The sequence below is a fragment of the Tachypleus tridentatus genome, chromosome 13 (genome assembly GCF_004210375.1).
Source record: "Tachypleus tridentatus isolate NWPU-2018 chromosome 13, ASM421037v1, whole genome shotgun sequence".
Lineage (NCBI taxonomy): Eukaryota > Metazoa > Arthropoda > Merostomata > Xiphosura > Limulidae > Tachypleus > Tachypleus tridentatus.
Window position 1 is genome coordinate 91,654,494 of NC_134837.1, and position 10,290 is coordinate 91,664,783.

A 10,290-nucleotide genomic window follows, 5' to 3' on the forward strand; every position below is an offset into this window, starting at 1 on the left:
AACTGTACCTGCTTGATAATAGGTATTCTTTCCAGTGGCGTATTGCTGTTCAGGATGGTATTTCTACTAAAACTAACTGGTTATTGCCAGTTTATTCCTTGCGTATTGTTACGCAGGATGATATGTCCAAGAAACTGTACCTGATTACCAGGACGTGTATTGTTATTCAAGATGATATCTCCCCCAAGTTGTAAACGATTACGAATAAACTATTCTACTAGATTATGTATTGTTATGCAGGATATATATTGACAAGTATGTACTTGGTTACAAACCTATTATTTTCACAGATCGTTTATTGTTATACAGGATGATGTGGCCACTAAAATTGTAACTGCTTGAGAGCAAATAATTCTACTAAGTCATGTATTGTTCTGCAGAATAACACATCCCTAAGCCTGTAGGTTTTTGCTAACAGATTTTTCTACAAGGTCAGGTGTTGTTATACCGTATGATATATTCACAAGAACACTACCTGGTTATTAACAGAATATTAAATCAGGACGAGTATTTTTATAAAGGGTGATATTTCCACAAAACTTTACCTGGTTACTAGAAGGTTATGTTACATGGCCGAGTATAGGTATATAGGATGTTGTGTCTACAATAATATACATGATTACCAACTGAATATACTACAAGATAGCGTACTGGTATACAGGATAATATTTCAAAAAGACGATATCTGGTTTTACTTATCTTATTCAAACTGGTCTGGTGTTGATATGTCAAATCTGACAGTACTTGGCTACTACAAAAATTATTCTCTCAGGTCGTGTATTGTTATATAAGATGATGTTCCTATTAAAACTAATTGGTTATTATCAGGTTATTTTTCCACGTTATGCATCGTTACTCAGGATGATACGTCCAAGAAACTATATCTCGTTAATAAAAAATGATTCTGCCAGGTCGTGTATTGTCATTCAAGGTAACAACCCCAAAAAAACTGGAACTGGTTACGAACATACTATTCTACCAGATTATGTATTGTTATCCAGGATGATATGCCAACGAGACTGTACCTGGTTATTAAAATATTACTCTATTACATCGGGTGTTGTTACACAGTATGATGTGTCCGCTAAGTTGTACTTTAGTAACAAAATATTCTGTCAAATGATTTGTGAAATATGGATGTACTTGGTTACTAACAAATTACTATGCCACTTCTAGTATAGTTACATAAGATGATAGGTCTAATAAATCTAATTGGTAATTAGTCTTTTATACTATTGCGTTAGGTATTGTTACGCAGGATAATATTCCCACAAAATTGTACCTAGTTGATAATTTATTCTATCAGATCATGTATTGTTACACAAAATGATATGTCCAGAAGACTTCTAGCTGGTTACTCACAGAATATATTACCAGATAGTGTAGTGTTATAAGGAATGATAAATCATAGACTGTACCTAATAAGAAACGTATTATTCCATGAGGTATGGTATTTTTATACATGATCATATAACCAAAAGACTATCTCATAGTTAACGTATTATTCTAACACAATGTGTATATTGTTATGCAAGATGATATGCCAATTATATTGTACCTGGTTGCTAACAGATTATTTTAACAGGTAATGTATTGTTGTACAGTATGACTTGTCCATAAGACAGTACCTTGTCACTAACAGATTATTCAACAAGGTAATTTATTGTCATAAATGATATGTCCAAAACACAGCATCTGGTTAGTAACAGGTTATTCCATGAAGTCGGTTATTGTTATATAGAATATGTCCACAAGACTGTTTAGTAACAGGTTATTCTACCAGTTTGGATATCGTTAAACTATTATATGTGATGTCGGTTACTAAATAGATTATTTTAACAGGTCGAGTATTGCTATACAGGATGATACATCTTCAAAACTATACCTGATTATTAAAAGTTTTATTTTACCAGGTTATTGTCATGCATTGCTATACAGCATGACCTGTCCACAAAAACTGTACCTGATTACTAACAGAATTTTCTATTAGGTCAGGCATTGTTACAGAGAATGATATGCTCGCAATACTATAGCTTATTACTAAGATATTATTTTAACAGGTCGAGTGTTATTACATTGGATGATGCCTCCACATTACTGTAAATGGTTACCAACAGATTATTCTACAAGATAGTGTGTATCGATCTAAAATTAACACGCTGCTACAATCAGTGTTAACAATAAAAAACAATATATTTACAATAATAAACCTTATAAATAAATTTAACATTTACCATAATACAGTTACTAAACAAGTGCCTGGCCAGAACTTTACATCAGTATTAATAAACAATTTACCATAAATATTATAAATCAATATTAATGAAATCAGAAGAAAGCAAAAAAAAAAAAAAACCAAGAAAATTACAAGAAGTGCAGTGTTCTAAAATCACCTTTCAATGTCAGTAACAATATGGAGTGATAAACACCAATAATTCCCTGTCTTGTGAATCTCTCTGTCTCTATTAATTGTTTAGGCCAGTTGTGTGAATACCTTTCCCACCAAATATGATCGTCCTTTCAGCCGTGAAAGCATTATAATGTTTCGATCAATCGCACTATCAGTTGGTAAAAGAGTAGCCCATGAGTTGGCGATGGATGGTGATGACTAGCTGCTTTCATTCCAGTCTTTCACTACTAAATTAGAGGCGGCTAGCGCAGATAACCGTTATGTAGCTTTGCGCGGAATACAAAATAAACCAATCTTTATGTCAGTGAAATTTCTGGCAGGGTACTTATTTGCAGACTAGGTTACGAGAGCACAGCTTTATGGAATTAGGAACTTACCTCTTTGCGACAAAAGTAATATCTGCACGTCATCGCTATGTATTGTTGTCAGTTACATATTTATTCATCAAATACATTCTCAAGAGTGTACCATGACTGTCTGTTTACTAACAGACCAAGAGATTATTATTCCAGGTCAATTATTATTATGGTGTTAAACTGTATGATACGTACGGAATACTCTTCTTGTTTACTAAACAATTAAGCTGCTAGGTTGTATATTTTTTTACAATATGCTATGTACACAACACTAACTTGTTACAAACACGTTATTCTGCCAACTAGTGTATTATCCTAGAGGATGGTATGTCGACAAGACAGTACTCGGTTATTAACGGATGATTCCCCGAAGTCGGGTATTCTAATACAAGACGATATGTACACAAGACTGTGCCAAGTTAACATCTTTTTTTATCATGTCAGAAATGGTTATATCGGATGATATGCATATTATGACTGTACCTGTTTACTGAAAGATTATACAACTATATCGGGTATTTTATATTTAATGATATGTTAAGTACCGCTGTACCTGGTTGCTAACACTTTATTATATCAAATCGGATATTGTTATATAGGAAGATACGTCCCCAAGTCTACCTGGTTACTAACATATACTACATGGCCAAAAGCATGTGGACACCCCTTCTAATTAGTGAGTTCAGCTATTTCAGCCACACCTATTACTAAGAGATGCATAAAATCAAGCACACACCCATGCAATATTCATAGATAAACATTAGCAGTAGAATCGGTCGTACTGAAGAGCTCAGTGACTTTCAACGTGACACTGTCATAGAATGTCACCTTTCCAACAAGTCCAAGTCAGTTTGTCACATTTCTGCCCTGCTAGAGCTGCCCTGGTCAACTGCAAGTGCTGTTATTGTGAAGTGGAAACGCCTAGGAGCAACAACAGCTCAGCTACGAAGCGGTAAGCTATACAAGCTCACAGACCGGAACCGCCGGGTGCTGAATGTGTAGCGCGTAAAAATCGTCTGTCCACAGTTGCCGAGCTCCAAACTGCCTCTGGAAGCAACTTCAGCACATGAACTGTTCATCGGGAGCTTCATGAAATGGGTTTCCATGGCCGAGCAGCCGCACACAAACCTAAGATCACCATGTGCAATGCCAAGCGTCGACTTGAGTGGTGTAAAGCACACCGCCATTGAACTTTGGAGCAGAATAAACGCGTTCTCTGGTGTGATGAACCACGCTTCACTATCTGGCAGTCTGACGAACGAATCTGGGTTTGGTGAATGCCAGGAGAACGTTACCTGCCCGACTGCATAATGCTAACTGTAAAGTTTGTGGAGGAGGAATAATGGTCTGGGGCCGTTTTTCATGGTTTGGCTCTTTAGTTTCAGTGAAGGGAGATCTTAATGCTACAGCATATAATGACATTATACAGAATTGTGTGCTTCCAGCTTTGTGGCAACAGTTTGGGGAAGGACTTTTTTTTTTTTTGTTTCAGTATGACAATGCCCCTGTGCGCAAAGCAAAGTCCATAAAGACATGGTTTGTCGAGGTTGGTGTGGAAGAACTTGACGGGCCTGCATAGATCCCTGACCTCTGTACTTAGTTCGGTATGTATTAATAAAGACGATACATTCAGTACGATTTTACCTGGTTTCTAACAGATTATTGTACCATATAGGGTTTTCTTATATAGGTTATGTTCCCAAGGCTATTCTTAACGGGCCTGCATAGAGCCCTGACCTCAGTCCCATCGAAAATTTTGGGGTGAATTGGAACACCGACTTCGAGCAAGGCCTTTTCGCCCGACATCAGTGTCCAACCTCACTAATGCTCTTGTGGCTGAATTCCCGCAGCCATGTTCTAAAATCTAGTGAAAAGTCAATCCCATTATCTGTTGCTAAAAGAGTAGTCCAAGAGTTGGCGGTGGGTGGCGATGACTAGTTGCCTTCCCTCTAGTCTTACACTACTAAATTAGGGAAGGCTAGCGCATATAGCCCTCGTATAGCTTTCCGCAAAATTCCAAAAAACAAACAAGAGTGAAAGTTGTTTTAGCAGCAAAGGGGGGACCAACTCCATATTAATGGTCATGGTTTTGGAATGGGATGTTCAACAAGCACATATGGGTATGATAATCGGGTGCCCACATACTTTTGGCCATGTATTGTATATCTGTACTTAGTTCGGTATGTATTAATAAAGACGATAATTCAGTGGGACTGTACCTGGTTTCTAACAGATTATTGTACCATATCGGGTTTTCTTATACAGGTTATGTTCCCAAGGCTATTCTTCGTTAGTACTAGACTATTCTACCAATTATGTATTGCTATACGGAATGATATATTCGCAACACTGTATTTAGTTTCTAACATACGCCTCTGTCAGATCGAGTATTGTTATGTAACATGATACGTCCAAAATGTTGTGTATGATTATTGACATACTATTCTATCATGACGGTTTTTTTAAATATCTTAAAGCTATACTTGGCTAACAAAAGTCTTATTCCTCCAGGTTGTGCATTGTTATACATTGCGATAAGCCCACAAGACCACATCCATTTACTCTGGGAATATAGTATGACGTCGGAATTGTTATACAGAACGACGTGTGTATCTGGTTAGAAAGAAATTAGTCTACCAGGTGGTGTATTGTTATTCTATGTTATATATCCATAAGAGTGCACCTGTTTACGGAGAGATTACGCGATCATGTCGGATAAAGTTATAGAATGTGATATTTTCACAAGACTGTAAAGGGTTGTTTATGGATTATTCTAATCGGACTTGTGTTTTTCTACGGTGTGTTATATTCACGAGATTGTACATGAGTACTAACAGATTATTCTATCTGGAACTATAATGTTATACAAAATTATATGTACATAAGACTGTACACTGTTACTAAAAATTATTCTACGAAGTTGGGTATTGTTATACTGTATACCAACAATAATTTACAATGCTACTATCAGATTACTCTTTAGAAGGTTTCGTATTTTTATACAGGATGAAATGTTAACGAGACTTTACCTGGTTACTAAAAGGTTGTTCAGACAGGTCAGATATTGTTATGCATGATGATATGCAAATTATGGCTGTACGTAATTACTCACTCAGTATTGTTACACAGAATAGCAGGTTCGCAAAAGTGTACCTGGTAATTAACGTATTAGTCTACCAAACTGAATATTTTTATGAAGAAGTGTCACTTCTGTTTCTGGTTACGAACAGGTTATTCTACCATGTAGTGTATTGTTGCATTGGATGATGTGTCATCGACATTGCACCTAATTAATAACAAATCGTTCTTACATGTAAGGTTTTGTTATACTATACGATATATTCTCATGAGTGTACCTGGTTACTATGACATTTTTCTTCCAGGTTCGCTACTGGTATTCGAGGTCATATCTCTACAAGATGTGCATGGTAAACAAGATAATATTCTACAATGTCGGTTATTGTTATAAAAAATAGTATGTCAACTGCGACAGTAGCTAGTTTACCTTACAAGGTTGGGCATTTTTATACATGAAGTAATGTCAACATAATTTCACCTGTTTTTTAACAAATTATACGTAGGTTTTCTACCAGTTTTGGTACTGTTACGTGGGATTACACTTACACCATAAAATCTATGCAATAACAGTGTATTTTATCACGTTTGCTATTCTTATACAGGATTAAATGTACACCAATGAATCTGGTTACTATCAGAATATTCTACCAGATAGCTAATTGTTATACGGAACGATAGGTCCACAAGACTAATGTTATTATTATTAAGATATGTTACTCTAGCACGTCGGGTATTGAATATCTAAAGTATTGATATACAGGATGATACGCCTGTTAATGCTGTAACTAATTACTAGCACGCTATTCTACTAAGTCGTGTATTGCTATTCAGAGCAGTCTTGTGAATATATCACAAGAACGTGCGTGGTTCTAAGCAGATTATTCTATCAGGTTGTGCATTGTTATACAGTGTGGAATGTTCATACAACTGTATCTGGTTAGTGACATATTATTCTACCAGGTTGCTATTGAGAATGGTATGTCCATTAAGACCAAACATGGTTACTTTTATTATTGAAGGTCGGATATCCTTAGACAGGAAGGTACGTCGACTACACTGACCCTGGTTACTGACAAATTATTCTCACAGGTTATGTACTGCTGTACAGGATATGTTTTCTAAGACTGCACCTGGTTACTAAAAGATTACACTATGTAACAAAATTCTTACTTTTTCTTATTCCTGGGCAGAAGGTGTTATTTCCCAATTGCTTATGCCTACACTAAATGGAAAAAGACCTATTTTTTTCTTCAAACTTTGCTTTTGTGACCTGAAAGCGTATAACGAAAACATAATGGGAGACATAACAAAAGTTGTGTTACATAGTGTTATTCTTATGGAAGATGATCTTTCCACAACGATTGTATCTGGTTACTAACAAATTATTCTACCAGGCTACGTATTGCTATATAGGATGGTATTTACTGATATTATCAAGTATTGTACTGTTAGACAGGCAGATATGTGAACTACAACTGTACCTTGTTATTAACATATTATACTAGTAGGTAGAATATTGTGATACACTAGATAACACTGCATCAGGTTAGTAACATCGCTGAATTAATATAATCACTTTAGATAAAACTATCAGTAAAGAATTTAACATTCTAATTCATTCACATTTTTGGAATTAGTCTGGCAAATCAAATATACTTTATGAAAAAAAATAAACTGACTTGCGAATATTTTTAGTTACTTTCCTTAGGGAGTTTAAGTACGATTTCTATAAACCCCTTTAGTGTTCTAATAGTCACTGTCGTCAAATCTGTCGATGAATAAAAAGACCCTCAGTTGTGCTGTGACGATCAAATGCATCCGAAGTATCAGAAAAGAACTAAATAACCAATTGTTAATTGAAGTGTTTGGAGTAACTTCAATAATTTTAGAGCTCTGAAGCCTAAAATATAAGAATGTGATTGCATTTGTATTGTTTTTTGTTCTCATACGTGTAAAATTTTCATATAATTTCCCCTGTAGTGACAGTTTTTGAAACTTAATACTACAAGACTTATCGACCGCACAGATACAAGAGCACATTATATCCGTAACATAAAATTACAATAGTTCTGTATATGGGAAATACAATTCATTATTTTCAGCGAGAATAATTTTTTGTTTTGATTTAGTGCAAAGCCATATAATAGGTTTTCTGCTCCATCTCTAACGAAGACAATTTAACCCTGGATTTTTAGCATTGTTCATCTGTAAACCTATCGCTGTTCCACAACAAGCTATTTTCGAATGACTAAATCTGCTTACATGCGTCTTCTGAACTGAGTTTCCACTCTTTAGTTTTAAAAATCCTTAAGTTTCCAAACAATCATATACGAATAAGCAGGTGTATTAGTTTTAAAAAAATATTGCTTGTGGTGATATTTCCTTGAAATTTAGGCCTACTAGATATACTTAATTATTTAGTGGAAATAATATGTGCTCTTTTTCGAAGTAATTTTTATAGTGCTGCTAAGTAGGTTACAGTATATGTTTTACAACACCTTATAAATATTAAAAATATATATTTAAATTCGTAAGAAAAAATTCTAAAAAATATACGACAGACTTTCCCCGCAAAAAATTAGTTTAGTTGAAACACTTAATACAAATACACAGACCCATCGTCAAATATCCCGTTCCCTAGGCAGAATATTTAATATTCGACTAGTTTAGGATTGCTATATCCTCCTTCTGTCTTCTTAATAGCAGCGAGAAACATGTAATTATATTTTCTTGCAAATAAAAAAAACACATTTTTATGAACTTTAAGCTTATACAGACATCTTCTCAATGTATAAAAACAGATATGACAACAACTATAGTTTCCAAAAGACATCTTGTTAATTCATAGATCTATCTCATCCACCTGGGCTCCTTTAAATCGCCTCAAGAAAGGTCCACAAGGAATTATGTAGCAATACTCAGTCCCAACTGGTATAGGCCCACATGCAAGATATACAAAATTAAATCTTTTAGGACCTATAGGCCTACCTGATACACAGTTGCTATCTTGAAAGACCCACTTGTGAACATGTCAGGCACAATAAACATCGAAACCCCATTTGTTAACAATTAGTCTCTCTCTCTCTCTCACACACACACAATGCTATTACAATTAAAAATTGGAAACATGGTTTTCTTTCATTTATGCTTTCATATTCTGTATTATTTTATTTACCTAAAGTATTAACAGTTGAAGTTTTGTAAGGGATACAACATAAATATGAACATAAGGCCTTTACAGACCAACACACGCCAAGGCCACCCCCATGTAAATAGAACAAACTTGTATGGTTTATTTATGCAGAACTATCCTCTAACATTAAACTTTAATGAAAACGCTTACCTTTGCTGTACTCAGACTTGAATTAACCTTGATTTTTTAATTAGTTCTGAGTTATTGATATATTATTATTCACTGAATATACCTTGGAAAACACTAACATTAATAAAGACTAAATGTAAATAGGTTTTAAAAACTTCCTCTTCAGACTTTTTCCAGAAGGTTCTCCTTTGAAATTGTTTGACTCAGTGTCTGTTATACCTATGCGTGTAGTTACTCACAAGTACCATAGCTTTCACGCGACGCTGAACTTCTCCAATAGAAATATTTTGCGCGTGTGCTACTAGATTGGATGCTGATTAGTTCTTTACGGTTGACGAATCACGATTAAAGGCGAGTTTTAATCTCAGGAGGTGAAAGTGTACAGCCCACACTTCTAGTTTTTTTGTGGTTGTGAATATAAAGTCATGAAGTATGTTATTAATCAAACAGCTACGTTCAATTACTATTCCCATTTCTTCTAAAAAATGATTTCATGAGGATACGATTTAAATAATAATAAAGAAACCTTTCTTATACCTTTTATAAATCTTAAACTACTAAGGAAATAGTACTTCTTGGGATAAACGATGATATTACCAGAAGCACATTTGCTAATGGATTATTCTGTTTTTCCACTACACTTATATGTCAACCTAGATTAGAAGAGAAAAATGTTCAGGACGAAAGAAAAATAAATGCCTATGTTTCTGTCTCTCTATTTATCTATGTATGTATGCCTATCTACATATATATCAAATCATGGCTTAATACAAATGTTAAAATAACTGAAAGCTTTGATACAGAAACGAATTGATATAAAAGTTGAATTAATTTATGCATCAAAGGACTTTTAATGTACAAAAAGGAGCTAATCATAATAAATATGTGACACATATAGTGAGTGTGAAAGTGGAACAAAAATATCAGTTTATCAGATAAGACGTGTAATGGGCTTTCACTGAGGAAGTGGATGTATTTCTAAACTAATAAAAGTAAATAATTATAATTATATGTTACTTGTAAGATCTGTATCTGTGCATTCATGTATTTAATGACGAGGCACTGTATGCTGTCAGTTAAATTTAAAATTCACAACGGTTTAAAAATATACAGGTTATAAAAAA

At 34.5% G+C, this 10,290-nt stretch overlaps 1 protein-coding gene across 1 annotated transcript in view; it reads right to left on the reverse strand.

The window, feature by feature from the left end:
- Positions 1–9,384, reverse strand: part of LOC143241107 (transient receptor potential cation channel subfamily V member 5-like) — a 76,079-nt gene extending 66,695 nt beyond the window's left edge. Inside the window, exon 1 of the mRNA XM_076484664.1 lies at positions 9,188–9,384. The gene's annotated coding sequence lies outside the window, so the exon portion shown is untranslated. The remainder of the gene's footprint in view (positions 1–9,187) is intronic.
- Between the last annotated feature and the right edge of the window lie 906 nt (positions 9,385–10,290).